Source organism: Streptopelia decaocto (assembly GCF_964273445.1).
Source record: "Streptopelia decaocto genome assembly, chromosome: 3".
In the NCBI taxonomy this organism is placed as follows: domain Eukaryota; kingdom Metazoa; phylum Chordata; class Aves; order Columbiformes; family Columbidae; genus Streptopelia; species Streptopelia decaocto.
Genome location: NC_138656.1, coordinates 102,799,872 through 102,827,470, shown reverse-complemented (window position 1 = coordinate 102,827,470; position 27,599 = coordinate 102,799,872).

Sequence of the window (27,599 nt, the reverse complement as noted above, 5' to 3'; positions counted from 1 at the left end):
ACATAAACTTGTTTGGATCCTTTTTCAGTGTCTCTGAAGAAGTTTAGATGTTAAATCAGGCAGACATAGGTAGGCACTTGCAATAGACTGCTGCAGAGAAAGAAGTTATAGACCTGTGTTCAGATCAGATGGCAAACTAAATGTCCAGTGAACCATTCATAGCCTGGTCAGACTTTGACTCACATTTACAATTTTAATATAATAAAACTTAAGCTTGTATTGCAAGGGACATTCTACTACCAAGCACTGTTTGAACATTGAAGCAGGCACACTCTTTTTTTTACCTTGTATTAAGAGTGGATTTAAGAAAATGTGGGAGAAATTATTCTTAATCCAAAGTAAAAATCTCCAAAATCTATGTAGTTGCCACTCCTTCAACAGCCAGACTTTTCCGTTTCCCATTTCCCGTAAAGCTGTCACTGTCAAAGCTGCTCTCTGCAGGTGGCAGTGCCTTGCTGCTAAATGGAGAGAGCGAGCTGAGAGAGGAATCCAGGGCTGCTGCCAAGAGAAGGGATTTGCTTGCAGGCACATGAAGAGGACAACAAACACGATGGATGGTGGAGGATGCTGGCAACAGGAGAAAAAGGAGACACACAGACCACAGGGCTGGAGAAACAGGGGAGATACCTTTAAAAGCAGAAGAGGGAAAATCCAGATGAGGAAGCAGAAAAAGTGAAAGCTTCCATGATGGTAGCTGCTCAGGAAGGGAAAGAAAAGGAGAGGAACAAAGTGAAGACTTACAGGAGGGTGAGGAATATTTCAAAGTATTTCCCCACCATGACTCCCTAAAGAAGCAAAGGGTGGCAGGAGGCTGATGGCTGATTTTGCACCTGCGGTACTCGTCTGTGTCTCCATGATTCATTAAGAATATACCTACTGCATATTTTATGAAGAAGGGAAATCCCAGTTAGATTTTCCCTTAATGGCCCCTCTTAAGGAAAGCTTACCGATTGCTCCTCAGTCTTTTTCCTAAGCATCTTCACAGCCCTTCAGCCATATCATATTTTCCAAAGGAAAAGAGAGTGATTTCCTCTAAATTCATGTTCAGCAAGTTTATCACTTTGTTACTGCTGTGATAGCATAAATGGGAAAGGCTTTGGGGGAAGGAAATGAATGTATCTAGAAATGGAAGTATGTGGCCTGATCCTAGGTGGCAAAACAATCTATGAGAATCTGAAAAAAAGACTGAACCACAGGGCAAAAGGTAGGTTTGGAGTCTAAATTTTCTGTCTGAAAACTTGGGCCAAATTTAATACGACTGTACAGTTACATGGTCATCCTTTGCTGCAGCTTCTTTGTTTGTTTTGTTGTGGTGTGGGTTTTTTTGTTTGTTTGTTTGTTTGTTTGTTTAGTTTTTTTGTTATGGTTTTTTGGTTTTTGGCTTCAGGGAAAGGAAAAGGGACCAAGAAGAAGAGATGAGAAGGGATGGCAGAGAACAAGCTAAGCAAAGTAGTTGCTAAGTTCACCTAGAGCATTTTTCTCACTGCAGATTCAAATTAATTATATTTCTGACCTTTTCTTTTGAAAAAAATTAAGAGTCCAAATAAATGGACTACTGCATTGTATTAAATAGTATCTCCTTTTTCATCTACAAAGTGTCCTTTGAATATCGTTGTTTACTAAATATTAAATAATTCTTTGAGGAGGGGATTGTCCCACAGACTGTATATTCATCTGCTCATTCAGGACATTTTAGTGGTAAAGTATAAGTTAATCTCATTTTTTTTTCTTGTTCTATTCTTTTTAATATTAAAAGTTATTCTTAAGCATTTAAAAATTATTCTTTTGTTAAGAATTATGAAATAAGTCTTTGCTTCTCAAACTAAATAGCTAGTTTCTCAATTTCTTATAAGGGTCAAGCAATATGTATCTTTCCGAGTGAAGACAGGGAATCGTGGGACTCAGTAACAGACCTTAGGGAACTGGACAAATTGGCATTGTACAAAACAGTTGCTCTGAAAACAATTGTGTCTCTAAACCATCAATTCTCATTCATATGTAATGTCATGATCCTGCTTCTACTGAAATAATTGGTAAAGCCTTTCTTAAATCCACCGGGACTAAGATTTGTCTTTTGGGCTTCCACTCTGCAAACACACATGCACGTTCTGAACAGGCCTATTCACATGATTAAGTTAAGCGTGCACATAAGTCTTTTCACTTGCAGTTTGCATATTACTAATGTTTGGAAAATGGAAAAATCACTTTTCTCCTTGAAACCTTTGGTGTAAAAAATCCACTGATTTCCATTGATTATAAATTAAAGATATTGACTCATGAACAGAAAATGGCCCATTTTTTTGGTGTGTGTGTTTTATTTTAAATCCTAAATATGAGTAACAGTGGTTACAAGGGGCCTTTGTCCTCACACATTAGCTGCAGGAAGAATTTCATTAAGTTGTTTATTGGCCGTGGTCCTTTTCCTTCTTGAAGTACCTTGAAAATCCAGACAACCCTCAAGGACATATATATATCAAGAAAAATATATTTGAACAGAATAATAAAAAAATACGTTCTACCAAGATGACATTGTTCAAAATTACTTTATCAAAATTAATATCCTTCCAGAAGCTTTTTTTGAGGTATCATGTAATATAGAGAAAAAAAAAAAAAAATGAAAGGACTTCCCTGTTTTTATATCTCATGCTACATGCTCTTTCCTTATATCTCTGTTCACAGACCACTCCCATTTCCTCACTTTGAAAAACAGTGAATTGTATGTATTAAATTTCTTGAATTACATGAGCACTCTAATCCCACGAAAATAAGAGGATTTATGCTAGCATTCCAAACGTCAAACCAATGTCAATATCTGCATTTTACCTAAGTAAGCAAGGTTGTCAGGGAATTCCTTTTTATATCCTGCTTTCCAGGAAATGTGGAATTCCTTTCTTTCAACTAATAGACTGGTAGGTTGGGAGCAGTAAGGTAGTGGGAATTCATATGGTATTATTGCTGGGGAAAAGGTGTAGAGTCAGGATAGAAATTCTACTCCCAGCAGTAGCTGGTGTTATTCTACCTGATATGAGGGGGGACTGAATTTGCCGTTGCTGCTCTGGAACCTGCATGTATGATACAGGGGAGATTGCTGAACTAGGCCCTCCACAACAACTGTGAAGGTCCAGGGAGAAACCTTCACAAACTCAGATGTGAGATATGAATCCTGGATTTCCCCCTCCCACTAAAGATTTGTTGATGTATTGTTTGTATATTTAATGCATATGGTATATATAGGATTTGTAGCAGTGGATAAAACCAGCACCTCACTTGGATCACTTACTTATGAGTCTGTGTTTATTTTTCTGCTATTATATTCTCAGTACTTAAAAAGGGCCTATAAGAAAGGTGAGGACAGACATTTTAGTAGGGCCTGTTATGGCAGGACAAGGGGCAATGGTTTTAACCTGGAAGATGGGAGATGCAGAATAAACATGAGGAAGAATTTTTTTTACAATGAGGGTGGTGAAACTGGCAAAGGTTAACCAGAGAGGTGGTAGATGCCCCATCCCTGAAGACATTCACGGTCGGGCTGGATGTGACTCTGAGCAACCTGATCTAGTTGAAGATGTCCCTGCTAATGGCAGGGAGTTGGACTAGCTGACCTTTGAAGGTCACTTGCAACCCGAACTATTTTATGATTCCATGATTCTATGGTTCTATTATATTCTCTTTGTCTAATCTTGGAGTATTTTTTGAAAGATATTTCAGTTTTTGTCCTTGCCACAGTTACATGTGTGATGTGAAAATATACGTCCTAAGATTACAAACTTCAGCTTATTCAGAGATGGAATTTAGGTTGCTTTTGTTCTAATACATACTTGGTCAGATTGGGCTAAGGATCACACGTAATTTCTCTCTCCTTTTGGGCTTTAGTGCGGCCTGGAAAACTTCCTTGTGCTTCACAGTCTCTAATCTTGATTGGTATGTATGAGATTAAGAACAGCTTTGATCTGAACTTCAGATGAAACATCCTTCAACTTTAATGATAGCAGAACAGGTAAAGTTTAGGTTTTAGGAAATAGAGAGTCTTCCTCTAAACATCTAAAAATTAGCTACAGACAATAGCAGTAGTGAAATACCTTTGCCTTGCTGACAGACATTGAGGTAAACCACTTTCTAAAACTGGGTACAGTTAGAGAATTTCCCATAAAATCAGCAAACATACTATGATTACTGTTTTTGTGCTTGCCTCTGTAGCCTATGATATGGACTTTATACTGTGTAGAGCCTGAAGTGACTGGCTCAATTTCCTAGGGCATGAGCCTTTCCTGTTCTCTTCTGGTGGCACAAAAGCTTACTGTTTTGTCTATTAAACATAGATTTTAAGAGACTTCTGGGAATAGTTTTGTTGCCTGTGGAGTTCATTGGGAATAGCTGTCCTTGCAGCATTTCTGAACAAAACAAGCCTGCACAATTTTCGTAAGTTTCCAGAGTGCTTCACTTGATGACTTGAATGGCCTCATCTCTTACTGTGCTTCTCTAGTCACTTAAACTCAGCTGCTGGTTGGGAACTAAAATAAGCCTTAAAGGTACAATTGCAGCTCAGTTTACAGGAAATTGCTAAGTGATAGGAGTCAAGGTGGATTTATAAAAAAAATTAGTTGCAGAACTTGGCTTTCTGCTGCTTTCTTGGAACTATTCAGTATTCTTCAATAAATATACAGAAAATCCCAACTGGATACAAAGACAGTAAAAAGAAGCTGTTGCTTGGGAATGAAAACAAATTGATTATATGTAGAAAGAATTACCTTAGCTACCAAATGTATTATGTTTTTTCCCAGTCCATTACATCCCAACAGGTGAATGCCTTGAAAAGGCACCCAAGACGCACACATGGACAGATGAATTCCTGGTCATTGCAAGGGATCTGCAAACAAGTGATTTGCCAGGTGCACCTCAGGATAAATAAGCCTTCTAGACCTGACTTGTTTCTTTGACAGCAAGAAGCATAGATGATTAAAGACAGCAGATCTCAAATACTAACGTGTTATCCACCAACTAAGAAGCTTAAGTTTCCAAAAGTGTCAGAGGCCACTTGGGCTAAGGATTTTTGTGCTATTATTAAAACCATGTAGTCTAAGTCAGTCAAAAAAATGCAAACATTAAGTTTTCTGCCAGTTTTCAAAACAAAGTTTTATAGGTTCTTCGTGTGCATTCCGTACGTGATTAGCAGGATTGCAGATACCTGATGTGTTTTTAGAGGACTATTTGTATGCCTGCTAGGGGAAAAAAAAAAATCTGTTCTTCATTTTTGAGGTGTTCAAAGACCAGGTGGCCTTTTTTACTTTATTATTTATATGCCTTCACTGATGTATTTGTTAAATTTAGTGACAGTTTATATCTGGCCCTCCTAGCATAACTTTAAGGTCAAACTCAACTCACTAAGAAAGCAACTCATAAGTTGCTATGGACATTGGATCGAGCTAATAGGAATCAGTAAAATCTACAAGACAGAAAGATACTATCTTTATGTTTCTGCTGCATCATATAAAAACACACTGTAACGATAATATATTTTTTGAGATCCATTTTATTATAATTCAATTATAATTTATTTATGTTCTTTTCGATTTATTTAATTGAAAATACAAACATTTGTATGAAGGTATCTGAGCCACAGAAAAGCTTGTTTCATTCACGTATTGATATGCTTACGTATATAGAGATGTACGTGCACACACACAAACACTTTCACTCTAGGAATTTTAGACATTTAAGCTTAATGGCACTTCTTTTTAACATAATAACCAAATAACTGGTGGCAAACAAGGACTTCTGTGAGAATTTCCATAATTTCTGGATATTTGTCATAAAGACCAACAATACAAATTTATTTATTTATAGCATATCAGTCTCTTCCCCTAAACATCTAACCTTGTGAACACATCAGATTATATATTTCATTAATCATTGTAATATTACACCAGTTTTTGAGCTGAAGCCTGAGAAGCTAGAGTTTTAAGTGGTAATCAGCAATAATGTATTGCTTGTACCTTAGTGTCACTATTGGTGATTTAGTGATTAATTATCTCACTGCTGTGTAGTGCTTAAAATTATCTAAATGCATAGGATAAATTAGTTGATCAGGAGAAAAGTCTGTCATGCAAATTCAGTTCTTACAGAACCTTCCTGTCACACTCATCAATGACAGCCTAAGTGGGTCACCAGAGTGGATGGCCCCTGTTAATTTATTTTCTCAGACATGCAATACATATTCATGATATCCTGCTGTTTGTCTGTCACCTCAAAGAAACTCTCCATCTCCTCCAAATTATAATTAATGAAAATATGCGCAGTTAGGCTTAGGGGCTTGGAAGAAGAGATACTGGTATTATGTTGCAGGGGGTTGCAAGGTGTTGGTATCAGCAGTTGTTTGTTAATGTGGGAGAGGAAAAATGTTACTTTGGCCAATGCCTTCTCTTTTTCTTCTTCCAAATGACAGATGTAAATGAACATGTAATAAAAATAAAAATTAAAAAAGTAAGTATGACTATGTATACATACATATAGAAATGTATACAGAAGCAGAGGAGCTTTTACTACCATACTATTCTAATCTAAAGTAATTGTTGTTTTTTTGTTGTTGTTTTTTGGTTGTTGTTTGTTTTTGTTTTGTTTTGTTTTGTTTTTTGTGGTTTTTTTTTTTTTAATATCACAATAGAAGGTCTATATTGGAGCCATTCACACACATTGCTATTTTTCAAAATTGTACTTGCCTATTTGCCTAGGCTGAGCACTTTTTGACAAGTGTGTCTTTTTATACAGAATTATCCATATTGATACCAGTTATTTCCTGTCATCACTGTGGCATCATATGACGTAGGAAACCATACATTTTGTGTATTTTTTTAATATCTTACAGACCTGAACAAATGCACCTTGTACTCTAATTAGTGAAAAGACAGAGGTATAAAAATGCAAACAATTGCATATTACTACACAAGTAATGGCAGTAGCAACAAAACAAATTGTATAGTCATATGAAAAATTGCTAGAACATGCTGTAAATAAAACTCATGCTTCTTCAATTTATCAGTTACCTTTGACTGTCTCACCTTTTTCCTGCCACTAATTCATCTCCTCTAAGAGTGGCTTGAACATTCCACACCTCTGAACAGCTTCAGACAACTGTCTGTTAAGTAAGAAAAAATAAAACCCTACTACCAAGGAAGAGATTGTTCCATATGGAGCTTTCCCAGCACTTACACCTGACAAAAGACAAAATGTCTGAGTCCTGGAAAAGTTGTTATTATTGTGTTATATTTTGCTTCCCATCAGGCTATGTTCTCCCCCCCGTTCCTATCAGAATCACAAGTCTACTTTCAAAGCATTATAGGTTATCTGTGTGTAATGTCTTCTTTTCAACACTGTTTTTACTCCCTGTCAATGAATGATAATTGAGTTTAATTTTACCAAAATACAAAAGTTTTTAAATGTTAAATTTATGTAGATATGTGGAGTCAGGAGGAGGGGTACTGATATGGAAGATAACAGAAATAAGAATTTTTAGCAGTTCTACACATCTAAAAAAATAGTTCTTCTGTTGCTAATATGTAAGAATTCATGAGAGTGAAGGGGAAGGATTTTATTGCTGACCTGCATGACTTACTTGTGGCTTTGTCACTCATAAATAATATATTCAGCCCCAGCTCATGCCACTGAAACATTTATACCACAACACATCATTGTGTATGTTATATAAATATTTATTATGATGAATTATTAAAATGAGCAATGAATATTTATTCTTCTTTCAGCATGATTATACACATGTATGTATATTCTGTGTTTATACCGATTTGCACATACAAAAATGTTTAGATAGTTCCATACACATGGATATATGTGTTCTCCCATGTATGTGTACTCTCATATATATACATTCATGCATACATATATGCACATCTGATGCACACACACAGTTGTCATTCTTGAAAGCTGTAAACATCCTCTTTATAGATTTGCATTATTTATAAATAGACGCATCCACATGAAAGGTGGAATTATGTACATTTAATATTTTTTCTTATCTATGATTAATTCTGACAGGATCATGGCTTAGCTGCAACTATCATAACAAAGGCAGGGCAAAGGCCTCAGTTGAACAGTATCCAAGTCTCTAAGAACACGACATCTTTCATTAGTCAAGATTTACAACACAGGAGAACTCTTTCAGCCACTGGTTTCACACATTTGCCTGCTTATAGCTAAATGAATAAATAAATAAATAAATAAATAAATAAATAAATAAATAAATAAATACTGTATAGCTTTTGTGGTAGCTGAAATGCATTTAAAGGAACAATGTTAGATTGTCATTCAGATGGCTCCCTACAACAGATGCCTGTTGAATGCTGGAGCCTGTCTGGGTATATCTATCTAATCATATCTGATTTCATAGATTGTTGGCACATTTTTGAAAAATTTGCCAGGAAATCATATGACAGCCCTGAGAATAGAGAGAAAACTATGACCAGTGCTAGGGGAACACAGGCCAGGGCAAGAGCTTGGAAACCAGACATGAGATACATTTTCCAGTCTCTGAGAAACTTTTCATTGCACACCATGACATAAAACATTCCAAAGTGGGATGTACATCTGAAATATTAATAGGAATGTGTCGAGCTCCACAGACAGCAGCTTATTTCCCCATTTGCTATGTACAAAGCAAAGGATTAACACCAATGGCAATATTTGTGTCAGGCCATACTGATTAATTTAATATTCTGATTGGATGAGCAGCAGAGCTTTAACGGCTGTTAACTTTCTGGCAAGCAGTGCTGAGAAGGTGATAATGAGATTAACATTTGGAGGACCTGATTTGCTTTTGCGCTGTATTTAATTACTACTTTGACACCAACTGGTATACACTATGGATTGTGCAGATATGCTGATAGATATCCATATTTGCTAAACTATAATATTGGCTTTAAATAGATGTGTTAAATTCTGTGATTTCTAAGATACTTTGCTCAAGACATGAAAAATATGTAATCTTATGCTCAATTTATAGCACCTTAAAGAGGATATTTGGAACAAGCAGAGTCCCTACAGGGAATGAAGAAAAGGACTGATCAGAAAATAAAGTGGTACATTAAAGGCTAGGATATACAATTACAAAGTAAGGATTGTCAAAAGTTGACTGAGCTTATCAAGCTGACTTACATTTTGCAAAGGAAACTAAAACAAAGCTTAAAAAACTCCTGAGCTCTATCAATAAAAGTAGAATAAGGAGGGAAAGGAGACTGTATTCAGGTTTGAGTAAAGGTTTTGGTGCTTCACTCACCTTCTAAAAAAAAAGAAGCATAGTTTGGCTCACTCTTCAGGAAGATTTTGTAGGAGCTAAATAATGTCATGTAAAGGTTTGACTGAATTTTGAAAGACAAAGTAATTAAGAATATGCGGTAAACAACGTGGAAAAAATGCAGTCTTTTCCCAAGCCAAGTCATGATTGGCTAACCTGATTTTCTGAACAAGTGGAATGTCGTATTGACCAGCCATGGATGAAAGGAGAAAAGACAATAAGTAAGGCTATCAAGTTGGAAGGTATTTTTTACAGAGATGGTCAACAATTGCTCTTGGAGCTAGTCTTAATGGCTTTTGTTTGTTTGTTTGTTTGTTTAATAAAATGTTGCTAAAAGCAGGAAGATGACATTTGTTGAATGAAAATTTGAATTTATACATAAAAACTAATGTTGTTGTTACTTAGTTTATCAAAAAAGCTTGCTACTATTACAGCCCATTTATAGGCTGTTCAGAACTTGAGGAAGAAAAGTATTTTACAAGTATCTCTTAAACTCCCAATTTGTACTAGTTTTTTAAAATCATACACATTGTTCTCAGTTTTCACTGACTGTGCAAACCATACATTTAATTATCCTGACCTGCACAAATGAAACTCAAGACAGACCTCCTTTTAGACAGCTATTGTTTTGGACCCAGCATCGAGCTGAAACAATCATTGTGGAAAAAACAGAGCAACTGGGACTGTTAACACATACAGAGGATGTCCTTCAGGACCATTCTCATCTCAATAGCAGATGTGTTGGAAAGCAGGAAATAGGGAGAATCCAATTGACATACATACAAAAGCCCATTTTGCTGTTCTACAACTGCAAATGCAATTTTCACACACTGTGTAAGTTCATTTACACTGTTAGTGCAGTGGAAAATGCCTTAGGCTAAATAAGAACCCAGTTGTCTGCTTCAGGTACTGTTGTCTCTTTGTAATAACTAATTGATATCCCTTGCAGCTCTCTTTTGCTGATGAAGTAAGTGTGGTCTGGATATCAAAGTTCAGGCTCACCAAGAGAGACCATGGGATGATTTTCTTTATCTTCCATTGATTCGTTGTGCTATACTAAGCACATTATTTATATTCATTCGCATTTATATTTTCCTCCTCCACAACACTGAAAAATTTACTTCACTGGTTTTGGACCAATTGTATGAAATGATAGCACTCATAGCTGGAGTTCTAGATAATAGCTAGAAGTACTGCTGTGAACTGGTGATTTGTAGATTCCCACCACTTTCCCATCGGTTTTGTGGAAACCGATACTTTCCAAAGAGGCCACCCAGTTTCAGCTTTTGCCACAGTTTTAACTTTGATGTCAACTTCACAGAAGCCAGTTGTCATGACTTCAAGGCTAAAACAGTCAAATGGGACAGACAACCCTAAGTCAACTGAAGGAGGACCTATTGAGCCACTTTGACTAGACATGTAACACAGGAGGTTGCGGTAAAGGCTTGTACGGTATTGCTGAGGAAATCTGCCATCATCCTGGCATGCTGGGAACACTGCTGCACAAGCCCAGGGCAATAAGTATGATGTTTTTGAGATTCCTTAGATTTGTTGTGCATATGTCATAGTTTACATTTATACAAATATGGTCATGTTTTTTTTAATATCCAGAAGGGTAAAGGAAGTCTTAGGTCCAAAACTAATTAAGCCATCACTTCCTACACTTCAAATTCCTTTCTGAATGACCAGGGATCAATCCTCCTCCAATTGCAAATGTCTTAGGACCAACAACAGAAATGAATTTCAACAGGGCAAGAATGAAATTCATAATCAATGATGCTTAAGAATTTGAGTCCACTTAACTAGGTCTTGAACTTTTGGTTCAAATCCATGGTGTATTCCCAGGAAATCTTAAAACTGTAAAAAAAAATACTTAGGGAAATAACTACAGTACAGTTTGAAAGCATCCAGACTGCACTGTGGTTCTTTGGCACCATGAAAGGAAAATTATCTAAATTGTTTTGATTTACTTTGCTGACTGATCAGAGGTAGAAGTCTTCTTCAGGAGTATTTTACTGAAAAACCTGCTATGAACATTGCAGAGAGATTTTCTGAGTTGTTGAGGAGACCAAGTAACTATTGAAGGAACTGTAAACATCATTAACCTGTCTAGACCCAGCAATCAACCCAAGAAATACTATAAAGAACAGAATAACAGCGTTACTAATTTTAAGAAAGTATTATTACTCGATGATGCACAAAGGATGGGCAAATTTGCATTCAAGCAGTAGTAGTAGTTTGTGCTGAAATTTCCTCATTGCAGATTTATCTTCCTAACAGCTCTTTCCAGTCACACCCTGGACATTACACATCTGTCTGCTCACTATAAGACCTTTTTTTTTAATCTTTTTGTTTACTTCACTAATATTTGAAATGCAATCCAAGGCATCTTGCTTATTAAACTGGAGAGACTTCAAATTTGCTTTTGTACCATTGGAGCTAATTGTCTGAGACAATTTATATCCATCAGCACAGTGTTTTATGGCTTTCAGACTCAGTGTAAAATGAATAAATAAGAGAGCTGAAGTCATTATTCTCCTTTATTACTGGAGATGTGCTGGCTAATCTGAGAGTAATTTGAATTCTAGAGGCCCATCAAACACTGGACATCTGTCAAGCTCTAGCTTCAGCAGCTAGTCAACAATCTGTGCCACTTAGTAGCCTCCTCTTTTTCTACCCTGAACATTTCCCAGGCAAAAACAAAAGTTAAAGTTAGTTATTTAGCATGTGCATTTTTTTTTTCTTTTCTTGTTTGAAGACTTATTTGGAAAGATTTATAATTCTACTTTTTGGTTAAATCTGGCTAAGACTTAATTTTCATGCCGTTGGAGAGTAGTACTCTGGTAAATTTCTAAGACAATTCTAAGATTTCATTGCTATGTTCGGATCAGTATCAGATAGAAATCAGAGAAAAAAAGACCATCTGTCAATTCCCACTATCTGTTTCCCTCATCTTCACACAGGTTTTGGCTGCTGTACACAGAGCCACAGAACTGTACAAGAGAAACAACAAAGAGAAAATTGAGAAAAAAAAAAAGGATACAGATCTAGGAGGGAGACCATAAAAAGCAACTGTGAGGAACAGAGAAACTTAACAACAGAGCAGACAATGTTTGAGGGATATGGGAAAAATAAGAGTGCAAAATAGTCTGGCAAGAGAGAAAAAGAAACCAGAGAGAGACAAAATTTATAAGAAAGAAATTGGAAATGCTTGGAAAGGAAATGTAGAGCAAAGGAGGTAGCTAGGCGTGAGACATCATAAGAAGGGAAATGAAAGGGGACAGGCTGCAAATCCATACCAAATACACAGAAAAGTTCAGGTAGGGAGAAGAATATTGTCTGGACTTGAAAACAATTTCTGGTCTTTCATTCAGAAGAAGATAAACTTCGTATTATAGTCAAGGAGGTCTCGGAAAAAACATAACTGCAGATGTTACAGTCACTTCTGTAATGTTTAGGTGGTATCAGAAATTCCACACCAGACGTACATATGCTATATACTTCCTATTTCTTTCCTCCTTTCTCCAGTGCAATAGATGTCTATATATCGGAAGATACCCTCACAGGAATTGCCATGCTTTGACATGGTGTTTGGCTACAGCTGCAGAGTTCAGAGAAGGAGTGGGCAGTCAGGAATCATCTGGCATCAGAGTAAGCTTCCAGAGCCACAAAGCCTATAGATTTCCTCATGTCTGATACCAGACAACCTACATAAACTCTGAGATTTCATGTTAAAACTCTGGATGTTCTTACCATACAGATCACTTACTGACGAACTGAAGTGCATCTGGGTCTAAGTATCATTTAGGAAGGAGACCATATAGTCTCATTATTGCCTCATGAGAGAAACTAATCAGCGAGTCTCAATATATCTTTTTAACATCTATTCTGCTTAATTTTATCATGCTCTCTTCTATTAATTACTATGTATAATAAGACATCTCATGCTTTTTAGGCATGCTACAAATTTCTTTGCACAGCTTTAATTATTCTTGCTACTCTGCCCAAAATTTTCTCTCTGTTTTGACCAGGGCTGAACACAGAATTTTGGATGCAGAGCTGCCACTGAGATATATGTTGTATTCTTTACAGCTATCAAGTGTTCCTTCTTAAGTAATTGAACTAACCACTTGGAAAATCCGTGATGCAAATGTCCATGGGAATTTTCTCTCTCCAGGGTTATGAAAATGCCTTCTTGCAGGTTTATTCATATTAGCAACCTTTTTCATAAATGTCCACAGGACCAAACAAATGTTCCTACAATCATCATCTTTGAAACAGAGGTTATTTTTTGCACATTTTATAGCTTATTTTTCTTTTAATTCTCTGTTTAGTAAAGTTTCCTTCTGCCCATTAGTCAGAAATTTTTTAAAAATTAGCAAATTCAGTGACACTGAATTTTCTTTAGGAATATGCAAACATGCCTATAAAACATAAAATTATAAACTAAATTAAACTAAGATAGAAACCTCTTTTTCTGCTTAATCTTATAACAGATATAATCTAGTTTGTTTTGCCTTCAGTATACTTTGAATGCATTCTTCTCCCCAAAACTAGAAGATGCATTACAATGTAATTACTTTGTTAATATGGAAATAACTTAATATTATAGTACCTTTTTTTTAGGAACTGTAATTAGGTCCTTTTGAATCAAGATGTGCATTTCTAGGGACCAAAACATAGTTTGATATTTAGCAACTTGTTTGGAGGTGATAGGTTTACATGTGAGTGATGTTATTATAAATAGTAATGCATTACAGAGCCAAATTTACATCACATGTTTCTCTGTCCATGTAAACAGTACCAAGAAAGCTTCCTTGTGCTATTCATCCCTGGTCAGTAATGTGGAGGTGTTGAGATGGTAGAGCGGCCACTGTGTTTGGACTGAAGCCACCTAACATTCTCCCGGACAATTCTGTTGGGCAGTTTGGGACCATTTCCCGATGACACTCTGCATGATGCTTCTGTCTTCTGGAGAGAAATAGAAATTAGTAGCATGGCTGCAGTATGTGTCATTCAGCTGGTCACAGCACCAGTGAACTGGTATTGAAGTCCCAGGTATATTACACCTACTAGTATAGATGTAGATTGTGCACTGGCTGATATACTACACAACAAAATAAACAGTTATTTCTAAAACAGATTGTTGTGAAAAGGGAAGGAAGGAGTAATATGTCCTTATAACTAATAAGGAGCTACAAGATGAGTGAGTGACATGTTTTGAAAACCAATTAGATGCATTAAAATAAATTGTTTGATTTTTACAGAGCTAGACTTACAAGATATAAAGCACTTCTCAAAGCTCGTCAGCAAATATCACAGGACAGAAATAGAAGGAAAAAAACCAACAACTTGATTTTGGATAATCTTGAAAATAAACAGCCTTGTTGTGGTGAAAACTGAGTTGTTTTGATAATACAGTCCCAAATTTCTACAAGAAATCATTAGCTGAATAGGGAACTTAATCCTGCATCCTGAAACCCACAGATGTGCTGCTAACATTTGCAAATACAGTCTCCTCTACAGGGTGAAGGGTGTGACACAGATTATCCACTGCTAAAATATAACCCATCTATTTTTTTAACATATTACAGTTAATGTGCCATAAGGCCTAATTTACAGTATGTAAAATGTTTTGAGATTGTGAAAGATTCAGAAGTGTGGCATTGCTTTTTTAACTGTAATTCTTTAATTACAATCCTTCAGCAGTCAAATTACAATACATAATACATATGATATTTTTTTTTTAACTGTTGTCTTTTATTTTCAAAAGTAGATTGCTCTGTCTTTTGCTGGAAATAAAAACCAAAAGAACAAAGGGAAAGGAAGAGCTTAGTAAATCTGTTTTGCAGATGATTTTCCACTGAATTCAAGCATTTACCTATATGTAGATGTGATCAGAATATGACTCGGATTAAAATTCATTTTACTACAGATTGATGCTACTTTAGTGACCTATACAAAGCTTGGAAGAGAGATGACTAATAGTAATCTTTGTTTGAGTGATGATGTGTCACGTACAGTATGAAGCGAATGATCCTCTGAGGTTGTACTTCAACTAGACTTGTACAATAATTGTGCAGAGATAAGGATTTGTGAATGATTTTTAAAATAATCAGGAAGTCTTCAAAACCTGTATAATAATAGACTAGATTCTGCAGTTCACAATGTTCACTGATTCATATTTACAGGTTATGATCTGACCTTAGTGGATCTGCAGATTAGCAGTAGCTGAGGGTCAGACCCCAAAGCTCAATATGTGCATGTTATTTCCTTCATCAGACATCAAGAATTGTGCAGTCTTGCTTTAGGTAATGGTTAGGATCAGATGCTTAGGGAAATTATAAAAAATCAAGCTAAATGTAGTTGCCTTCTACCTTCTGACAAATAAAGCGTTGCATCTGAAAACAAACCATTCAATAAGATTTTGCCAGATGACAAGCAAAAGCAGGAGGTCTGTCTGATTGGATGTGTCATACAACCAAAATTTATAATTCTGCTAGAATTTAACTGTGCAATTTACACCCAGATTCTGGTCCTCCACTTGGCCACATTGCATAAAGGTTAGTTTATTCCTGTCTCCGATATTGGAATAAACAGTCTAGTTCCCTCTAAAATAAATCCCAGATTTTTATTCCTGGAAACACTTTGTACTAGGCTAATCCCAGTGTTACTCAGTGTGCAAAATACCATACCTCTCCTATCTCTCTTCATCCTCTAGAACCATTCCACTCTCAAAAATTTCCAAACTCTCTCATGCTATAAACTTGAATACATCACACATACTGGTAGTTTCATGTTATAAGGACAGTAAAAGTGGAAATGAAAGTGTTGTCAGTAGCATTTCCAATCCTCTGTATTTGCATCTAATGTAGGAATATGTCTCAGCTATATTTCTGGTTACATTTAGAGAAGGAATATTTCAAATCAAGATTACATGTAGAGAAATACCAAAAGCCTAAATTAATATTGAATTATTTGTTTGTTTGGGTTAGACTGATGTATTATCATTATCCTTTCTTGCATAGATTGGTCTTTTGGCAATAGTTAAAGAAGGGAATTGATACCTACTGACTTGAGAGCAGATCTATAGTTGGATTATGTGATGTTCAAGAAGTTGCAAAGAGAGGTGGTGCTAAAAATACATGAGGTCTTCTCTTTGTGCAGAGATTAGTCCTTATGATAAAAGGTTTCCAGATTAGGCTAGAGTTTAGGAATATAACCTCTAATTAATCTAATTCATTATTCACTTCTCCAAGGCCCAAGAACTAGCTAGAAAGTGGTATTCAGAATTTCTAAAATCTTCTGGTTTCCTATAATCTGTTTTTAACTTTTACAGGCTCTGGAGAAAAGGAATGGATTACTGTTTAGGAAGATCAAAGCTGTGCTTTTTTTTCTTTTCCTTTTTTGTTTTTCATGTTTTCTTTTTGGCATAGATACCAATCCATTTGGCATCACTCTGCTGCTATTAAATTTAGAGCTAAGGTTGATATTTCATGTAGAATTGGGGAATATAAATCTTCAAAAGTCTAGTTCATTACTGAAGAGTTAGAAGTTAGGAAGAGGGAAGGCTGTCTACAGCAGACAGTGTCACTTGTTTCATTTACTGTAGGCTACAAATAGGGACTGGAGTGTAAATTTCAGGAGGAACTTAGGAATGAATGTTCAAAATTCCATCTTATTAACAGTCACTGAAGGGTCCACAGAATTAGGGAAAGGTCCAAAAAGTCATGTTCTCTTGTAAGGTAAAATTGGTCTTACAATAATTAAAGTTAAGTTTAATTAGGGTTAGAATTCAGGGGTATTACTAGGGTTAGAATTTGAGAATGCACACATTCAGAGCCATGATTACTTCTGGATTCAGAAGTGCCTGCAGGGCTAGGAAGAGGGCATGGTGTTAATAGGATCGAAATAATAGGATCTCATTTAGCTCAGGGATTTATTTCCTGGTTCTAATTACCATTATAGTAGGGATAGGGTTAGGAATAAAAAGGGTTTGAAAAATCTGTATTTTTCAGCTTACTAGTGAGACTTTCAAGGACTGCAGAGTCATACAGGAAGTTGGTCTCTTCATAGACATGGGTGTTTACATGAACTAGGAGAATAGTTAAGAATCTTACAATCACATCTTGATTATCTAATTCATTTAGGAGTTTCTATTTTGGTGTACAGTTCACATTGGAATGCTGTTTTTTATCAGACCTATCCTCTCCCTTATGGGCCTTCCCACTCACAGGATATGAGGGTTTTGTACAAGATTGTAGGGCTTGGGTTCAGGAATTATAAGCTTCATTTGTCCACTTAAATAACATACCTACCAGAATTTGCAGACTGAAAAACAGCGTTAGTATTCATAACTATCATGGCCCCTTCTTTCTTTAAGACCATGGATAGATATCTCCACCATGGTCTTAGGGTTAAGGTGAGAGTAGTGCTAGCATTCAGTCTGGGTGAAATTATAGCACATAAGAAGATACGTACCACCAGCAGAACAAAAGATAACAACTTTAAACCACTCCTTATATTAATAATAATAAAGGAATAGGTGAAGAAATGGCAGAATTTCTGACTCCAACAATGCAGGAATGTTGTCTAGTGAACAGATATTGTGGACATATCAGATTAAATACCTTTTATGTCAGTAGTAATCTGATAGGAATATAGCATATACTGAATGGAGTAGAAAATAACAGGGTGAAACTATAAACAAGGATTCATCACTGAGCTGTTGAAGTTATAATTGGGTTTTATTGGTAGTGCTATGCTATATCTAATGGCTTGGAAGAACACATGAAAGTTATCTAGTATTGCAGAGGATGCAATGACTGAGGACAGGTGACCAGTTCAGAATAATCTGAATCACTTGTAGACCTGGGAACAAAGAAAGTGCACGGTGGTATACCCAAACACAAATTTGTGCAGATTATGATAGAAAAGGTAGGCAACACCTGGAAGGACTGGAGGTCTCTCTCTGAGAGACTAGAGATTCCAAAAGGACTTTGGGAAACATGCTAACAATTTAAGCAAATATGTGCACCTGATGTGGCAGGAACAGCAGGTTTAATGCCAAACTTACAGGGGAATCTAGGAAGAAAATGTCCTATTTCCATGCTTTTCACACTTCCAACAATTTCATGCAAAATGTGTTAGCTCCCATGTTACTGCATTAAGTGTTCCTTTATGAACTTATTCAGTTTATATATATTCATATTTAACATAGTAAAGTAATAGTAATGACTAATGGAGCTTGATAGTTTCCACTTTGCTGAGACAATTTCAATAGCACCAATAACTTTCTTCTCTAAGAGTGTATTTTGTTTTCCTTTTACATGTGACTTTTCTTTCATGAATTTTGGCAGAAGAAGATTCTTCTCTTAGGTTAAAGAGCAATCAGATGTGTCTTCATTCTGACTGAATTCAATCATAATTGGATTTCTAGTTCCTGTAGCTGAGGTTGTAAAACACTGGGAACCCTTCTCTTCTGTAATGAGGATATGCTTATCAGCTTATAGAATTGGGTGTTTAACTTTCTAATATTTCTAAGTACAGACAAGTTGATCCTTTGCAGGGAGATTCTATGCTACCATGTGTTTCTCTCCATCTCCTCTCTCATTGAGTGTTTGGAGAATTTCAGTGACGGGACTGGATTTTTCCTTTTCTGATTAGTGAAGTCAACCTAAGGGGAAAAAAATCCAACACAATGTTTCCAAAGGAAGTAATTTGTCTTCACTGTTTATAGTCCACAACGAATACCAACTGCAACTATTGAAACAATAAAATACTATCTTTCCTTATTTTGTGGATATAATCACTGCTCTCAAGTGCTGGAACTGAGATATTTACTTTCAAGAGTGCAAATAATGATAATATTACTTTTTATATTACATTAAAGCAATATTCCTACACATAAGCTTCATTTTTCTTATAATTAACTGTCTTCAAGTGTTCAAGATCTATCAAGAAGGCAGATGGAATAACAGTTTTAATGAGAGAAATGTTGCTTCAAAAGGATCCCTATCAAGTCAGCTGCCATCTCAGGTTCTTGCAGCTCTGCATAACACAGTAACATTAAGGTTCACTGAATGAATATTGAACTTCCTACAGAATTCTTCAAACAACATGTATAGTGAATGAAATATTTAATGCAGGATTCAACAGATCTCATTCAGTTGTGAAGTGTGATCTCCTTTGTAATTGATGTGTTAAATTTGTAGGACAGTTTATTAATTTAGACAATCTTGATGGCTGTCATTGAAAAGAAGAGTGGTCAGTACCGGTAAGAACAGATTCATGGAGTAGTGCAAAATGTTTTCATATGTATGACTCACCCAAGAAAATAAAAGTAACCTGAGGATATGCCGACTACAAGGAGTTTTGACATTACTGCATCCATGCCATGACAGAGGTGAAACACTCCAGCTCAATACCAGTAGAGTGAAAGGGAACGAGAAGTTATGAGGTTGACAGGATACCTGAAACTAATGACACTTTAATTAAAGGGAAGACAGCTCTTATGTTTAATAAAATGTCAGAAGCTAGAGACAGATCAACCATTTCAGGCATAGAATCTCCTTTTCTATAAGTTCTTCCACTTCTACTGCCAAAAGTGAGCACTTTTCCCCCTGAGATTCTGCTATGACCAAATGAAGTGCTAACCCTGTGTTCCCTGTCTTTGACATGAAGACAGAGACAAAGCTCACTGTTTTATAGAAGTTTGTGTCTTACTATTCCAAAGGCAATATTTGAAGCATGAACAGTAGTAAGCAAAATAAAAAACTTTAACATAATATTTTTGTCCACTTTTACATGCTGTGAAAATCTGAACAGGCAATAGTCTTGGGATGAAAAGGGAAAAAATAATCACACAAAAGAACATCTCACTTTTGGAGATGTGGAATTTGAGCTGTATTTCTTCTAACCTTGGGTTCTAGGTTTAATTTAAGTCTGAATTATTATGGTGCAAGTGACTTATATATTTGATTTTACCTATTGGATTTTGATGGAACAGTGAGATGTGAATAGAAAGCACAGATACAGTATTCCAATTATACAGGAGTGATTGTTCCTCTTCTTTTCCCTGTCTTTGTACAACATCAAACCCAGAAATCTCTGTTATTTTGCCTGTGCTAAGGACTTTGCAGAAGATACTGACAGTTTGATCCTTTGACATTTAAATGAATAGGGCAAAAGCAGTGATTTTTGCTCTGGCTCTAGACTTGACAATAAGAGATCAAAGAAGTTATAGAAGTGTGAAATGAAGGAGGTGGAGGGGAAAAAGGAAAGTCATGAGTATTGAATATTCAGTCATCAGGCATGATTAATACAAGTGATTTAAGAGTAAAATCTACAAAATAATAAAGCTTTGACTGTTTTTCTGATATGACTGTTATTAAACATGAATCAATAGTTGAAAACATGCTTAGATCAGTCAAAACTTTGCAAGTAATAATGGAGTGTAAGGTTGATTGTGGCAACATATTTAGACTGAATAAGACTTAAAGTACATTCCTTTTTGGCTAGTCATAAAAAGAGATCAAAAACACGAGCCTAGAAGGACTGATAGCTGAACACTAATATTACACTCAATTTATTTGTAGGGAGGTCAACATAATTTTAAATTCAGTTATTAGTGATATAATTTATCCAGTGCAGTACAAAAACATATATGTGGAGAAGTGAAAGGGTAGCAAGTAGCCTCGTTGTGCTTTAATCAAAACAAAGGGAAGGCTGAGCAGGAATGTGTCTGGAATGTACCAAAGGAAACCAGGAAGACCCTGACAGATCATATCAAGCCTCCTACAGATAAAAAGACCATTTAAAAAAAAAATAACCCCAAACCCAAACACATAAACCAAGCAACTTTTATTTTGAAGGTTACATTCCTCCCCTTGCTCTCCCACAATGCTATTTCATTCTGAGGATGAAATTTTTTGAAGCAAAATGATTTTGTAACTGATTTTGGTCTAATTTACCTTTTAATTTTCATATGGACATAACAGCTGCATCATGCTAGTACATAAACGCTCTTTACAAGCAGAATTATTTTGTTGTAATGAATCCTACCAGTTATGAACACAAACCCCATCATTCTCACCTCCACTATTTTGATAACTGAAACAGATATTGAACTGCAGTTTGCATTGCCCAAGTGACTCCATAGAGAATGGAGGAGGGAGGTGTATATTAACATGAAAACCCTGTTATATCTTTACTGTTTTTTTTTTGTTTGTTTGACAGTTTGGTTTGGTTTTTAGTTCTTTTGGTTTTGGTTTAAGAATCTATTTTTGTGATATACTCCAGATATACTGGATGAATGCCCAAATAACTTAGGATAAAATTATTAATTAAGTATTTCCACAAAAATGTACTTTCTTAGAAAAAAAAATATTAAATTATTAGGAAGGTGAAAGGAAGGAGGCAAAGCAAAAGGAATTAAATAGAGTGGACATGCTGAACGATGTTAGTTCCTGAGTGCTGTCACTGAGTAGCTGTACAGCACATTTGAATTCAATTTGGTTTAACATGTTCTATATATGTGTCACCAAGCAAATTAGATTCTGCCCATTGTCAGCTTGGATGAATATTTGCCCCACTGTAAATGACATAAAATGACTCTGAGTGAGGCAGTAGCACTTAAACTTACGAATCAGCCACCTAAATGATGGCACAAGATGAACAACAATGGGACAAGCCTGAGAGAAGTGGGGAGCACCAAAGACAGCAGAATGAAGCAAGAGAGCAGTGAATGAGCAACCCTGGAAGACTTCAGAGTGACTGACAGCTCCCAGTGTGTGAAGGCAACAGGACAAGATGACAACAAAAGCAGATATGAACTTCAATAGATGGGCAACAAGTGGTGTACCGGTTTTGTTAAAAACAAGATCAGTTTTATTTTAGTGAATTTTTCCTTTCAGCTAAGTTCTTCTCAGTAACAGCACTTTTCGATATAGCTACATGTTTTTGAGACACTGTGCTCCAGACAGATAAGAGTGACCTATGGAATGCTGAAGAAGCCCATGTTTAGATTTATTGCTATAACAACCAAGAATTCTGATAAGATTTCACATGTTCTGTCGCAAGGAGAGGCAGACAGAACAGGTGACTAAAACTGACCAACTGAGTATTCCATCCCATCCACATCATACACCCTATAAAAGAGGCAAATCATGAGGGTCTCACTCTCTTCGACCATGGCCAGCATCTGAAGAGGACCCTGCCTGTCATCCCTGCAATACAAAGCCTGAAACTCTGCATATCCGAATCCAGTTCTGGTTTGTTGTGAAGTCCTGCCCAGGACTTCCAGGTGCCTGCCCTGCAGCTGCTGGAGTGACACCAACTCCATATCGGGCAACACTGCTCTACCCCAGGATATTCATGATTGGTTTTTTAAATTTTGTACATTTTCTCTATCTATTAGTAGCATTAGTAAAGCCTTTAAAACCTTTCCAACTTAAAAGTCTCTCTCCCTTTTTCCTTCCTATCACCTTTCCTTAGCGAGGACTTTTTCCTATGCGAGGAGGGTGGAGTGATTAACAGAGAGCATCTGCCATGGTGTATTGTCACCTTGCAGTTAAACCTTGACAAGTGGGAACAGTACACTGTGCTCAGAATAGTCAAGTCTTGGGGCATCTAGCTGGAAATATTGGAATTTGGATGTTATCCTTATTTGGGAATGGTGCGCTCTGATTTACACATTATAACTTTTCTTCTATCTGAGTACTAAGGATACTATATTTACATTAATCAAGTAAATAAATTAATAAGGTATATAGTATTTGGAAAAAAAAAATAGAAACCAGGGGCTGAACTAGTTTTGTATATCTGTCTTCTAAAACTCACTTATTTTAATGTTCTAAAGTTATATGGATTTTCTAAGACTTCAGGAACAATGCAATAGCAAAGGATGAACATTATTAAAGCCTTAGCAGAAATATAAAGAAAATATCTTATTTTTATTCAAGGTTGGAATAGACAGGCTTTCATTATACACTCAGTCGTACAAACTTCTCATAATCTTACAATGAGTTTTTTATTATTACTACTGGTACTGAGATAGATTTTTTTCGTTTCTTTGGGCACTGGGTTGTTTTTTTTTTTTATGTTGTGGCTGCTTTCAGAAAGAAGCAATCCATTTGGTCTGACATGTTGCTTATTTAAGAGGAGACTCTAAATCTCTCCAAATCAGTACTACTTTTCTGTTTTTTCAGACATACATTGGCATCTGATTAACTTAGATGCGACCAAATAGTAGCGTCAAACCTCTTTTCTATTGGTACATGAGGATCTCTGTCTGCTCCTGGAAAATGAAGCTGCTCACTACTAGACATAGTCAGCCAATGCAGATAAAAGGATTTCTGGGTGACCTGATCCATTAAACACTTTCAAGGTATATTGCTCACTACCATTGTGGGAAATGGGAATTCTACATGCAGTGAAAATTTTTCATGTTAGTGGCTAATATATTCAAGTCACTTGCACATGAAAAAAAAAATGAATAATTACTTTTAAGATTTTCTATAAAGCTAACTAAATGTTTAAGCTCCCAGATGTTACTTTTTTAATTTTTATATACACAACTTTTTATCTATAAAACATCTACACCTATGTCATCTTTTGGATATAAATGCTAGTGAATGCATGGTCTTGAAAGAAATATGTCTGCACAAATATTTTCATATAACGTGCAGACATTTTGCCTGAAAAACTGTTTGGTGAGCTAAGTACTTCAGCCTATTGATGGCTTGCAAATTAAAAAGCAAAATTTTTTGAACTGTTGCTTCAGAATCAACTCAAAATTTGATTTCTGCATAAAGCACAAGTTGTTGGAAAGTGCTGCTTCATTTCAGAATACAAAAGAAAAAAAACAAAGCAGAGGTTTGGCAACAAAGAGCTTCCCAAGAACATATGCACATTTTTTTTTAATCTCCTCTTCCCCTTGAACTTAAATCCTCCAGTTTTATGTTTTATAAGGGTAATTTAGATGAGTAAATGCAATTTTTTCATAAACTATCTTTCTAAAATTGTTTTCAACAGAATTCTGTCTGTCCTGTTTTCCACAGACAGACAACCACCATGATTTTCCTCAGGATATACTGATTATTTGTCAAATTTGGCTTTTGCTTTCACTACTGACAATTTGATCCTTGGCATCACTACTCATAGCAGTCTTTCATACAGCAGCACAAGCATCACTCTGGCTGTGATTTCCTCCAGCTGGTACTGCACAGCCAGTGCCACAACATTTCTACGATCTACTTTTTCTAGCCTAAGGGGTAGGAGTGTTGTGTTCCTCTGATCCTCATTAATACCTGAGACAAACTCTTAGAACTTGAGTCTTTGTGGTATTTCAATAAAGTAATAAAAAAAGAAGGATTTTTTGACCTTTTACTCCCACAATTGCATTGAGTGATAACATATGAAAATAGGCCTCTATTTTTGAGACAGTATAAGAGTTTCTGGGATGCTAACACTGTTTTGCATGTATATTGACATATTTGTGTGTTGCATGGAGAAAAGACTAGTAATGTGATATTATTGACCACCACCCCACATTTAAATTATTTTTTCTTTTGGTGAATGAGTTAGAACTGTTTGCTCTGGGGCCTGCATGATGACTATCTCCATCTAAATACTTGTATAGAACAGAAAATAGGCTGGTTTCCACAATATTTGCCAGTAATTTGCTAGTCTTTCATGTAAATTGATGAAAAGCTGACTAGTTCAAAATAAATCCGTGGTTATTCAATTCATGGCTGGCCAGGGGAAGGAGAAACTGAAAATGCAAAAGTGAATTAAAAAAGAAAATATGGTTTGCATACCATAATGTTTTTATGTATCTGTTTATACATGGTGTGTGTGTATATGTTTATATATATGTGTATATGCACACTACTGTGAACTATTGGACAGATCTGGAATTGTTCTTTTATGAGTTTATTACAGCTGAGCAACAACAGCCTTCCATGAGTAAAAGAATGGGGACAAACACAAGCTTTTGGTGAGCAACGAGGTCCAGCTACGCATCCTGCCATCAGCTGTGAGAGTGAGAATGGATTTTTGGTACAGAGCAGTAGCAAAGGAGGAGCTGCATCAGGGCCATGGCTAAATCTGCCTCCTTGCTTTCAGTGCCTGGCAGGGACTTGAAAGCTACTTCTGCTGTGATGAGAATGGGTAAGTTACTAACACTATGTCAAGGAAGCCAAAGCCAACGAGAAGCTGAAGCTTTGTTGATGAGCCCTGGGAAGTTTTTTCTGCTGATTGGTGCTTTCAGAATGGAAATATCTGAACTTTTTGGTCTGCATTGCTGCAATGTGCTGACAGACCACTGTGTCCAAGACCTTGTCACATGCAACGTCCTTTATGCCCACAAATCCTTTATAAATAATTAAGTCGATTACCCATAGTCTATCTCTAGAAGTTATCCCTATGATCTCGTGCAATATTTCTCCCAGATGGGCCTTTTATCTTGAAAAGAGGCAAGAAGTCTGTGCTGTGCTTGTTCAAAATGTGAAGCTGGGTAGCCCATTTTTGACAGGTAAAAAAGAAGGATACAAAATTCATTAGACCGCTTGCTGCTTCTTTGCTTCCTAATTAATCAGGTGGTAAAAGCACCTAGTGTCATAGTTCAAGTAAGAAAGACCATGGATAACAGTGATTCGAAGTCTTAAAAGGATTAAATGACCCACGCTCTGCTAAAACAAAATAGGGTAGTCTCTGCCAACAGTTATATGCTTAGAGTTGCTTGGAAGCCAGGAGGACTGCATGATGTTACTGCCATGAAGTTCAAACTGTTGCATAGAAATCAAACAGGAAATCTCAGACAATGGGAAAATATCTCAAATGGAGTAAATCCACAAAGTTCCATAGAGGCCAAGAGATGTGAACATTTTTACACCCTATACAAATGCTGGCAGCAAAATTTTGAAGGAAGGAAAGGATGATGTCTGGGCTTGGAGGAGGCTGGGATAACACCTTAAGTGGAGATGTGTGAAGATTGTGCTCCAGGAGAAACCTGTTCTCTCTCTCTCCACCCTCCTTCCTCTCTTCCTCTTGTTCTCTTTCTTTCTCTCCCTCTCCCTCTCCTCTCCTCTCCTCTCCTCTCCTCTCCTCTCCTCTCCTCTCCTCTCCTCTCCTCTCCTCTCCTCTCCTCTCCTCTCCTCTCCTCTCCTCTCCTCTCCTCTCCTCTCCTCTCCTCTCCTCTCCTCTCCTCTCCTCTCCTCTCCTCTCCTCTCCTCTCCTCTCCTCTCCTCTCCTCTCCTCTCCTCTCCTCTCCTCTCCTCCTTTGTAGTTTCTTCCTATTTTTTCAACTCAAAATTGTTTTAAAGAAGAAAGAAATTGACCAGGAAATTGGGATATAGGCTCTACCATGAACAGCAAGCTAATACCCAATGAATATTTGTTTTGCATTTTTGAAAAGTCTTTGACTATAGCATCTCAAACCCAATTTCTATGACAAGTCTGTGAAGAGACACAACAGCTCTCTGAGGTAGCTATTTTATTGGCACTATTTTAAACCTTCATAAAGACACATAAAGTTCAGGCTGTAGCTTACACATTAAACTATCACATGGTGTTCCCCAGTTGCTCTGCTTTGTACCTAGTCTTCTCTGTGGCTAATTTGGATATAAACACTAATCTAGCTGTGTAATGTGGTGTTTGTCATGCTTTAGACACCTGAAAATTAAGCATTTAAGAAAAAGATATTATTCATGATTCCCCTGTGATCAAGGAAGAGAGACAAACTTTCAAAAGAATGTTTCCTCCAATCTTAAAAGAGAAATTGGATATCTAAGTTTTGTAGTATGAATTGCCCCAGGAGATTAAAATCTTTATACTTTAGCTACATATGGAGCCTTAGAGAGCCAGCTTAGATTTGAAGTTCACATAAGCATAATGGAGGCAGACGACATCCCAAAATTTGTGGGTCAATCTTTATGATGTCCCTCTCTTAAACTTGGGAACTAATCTCATAATGTAAGACTCCAACTTCGTACTGCATTTTGGTCATTGATTTCCACCATGCTGTGATCTCGTTGCACAACTCTCTCTGCTTCCCTCGAAACAGGAAAAAAATAATTTGAAAGTCCAGTGCCTTGGGAGTTCTTTTTTATAAATACCAGAGTAGTATTCAGATCGAATAGTGACAGTAATAAGACTGACTGCAGAACACTATAGGCCAGTGTGCTACAACTTGAATATGTATTAGTGTTTTAGCACAGGTATTGACACCTCCATCCACACAAAATTAGTTCTGGATAAGAGCCATGCAAGCCATTAAACAGAAAAGTAGTAGCTG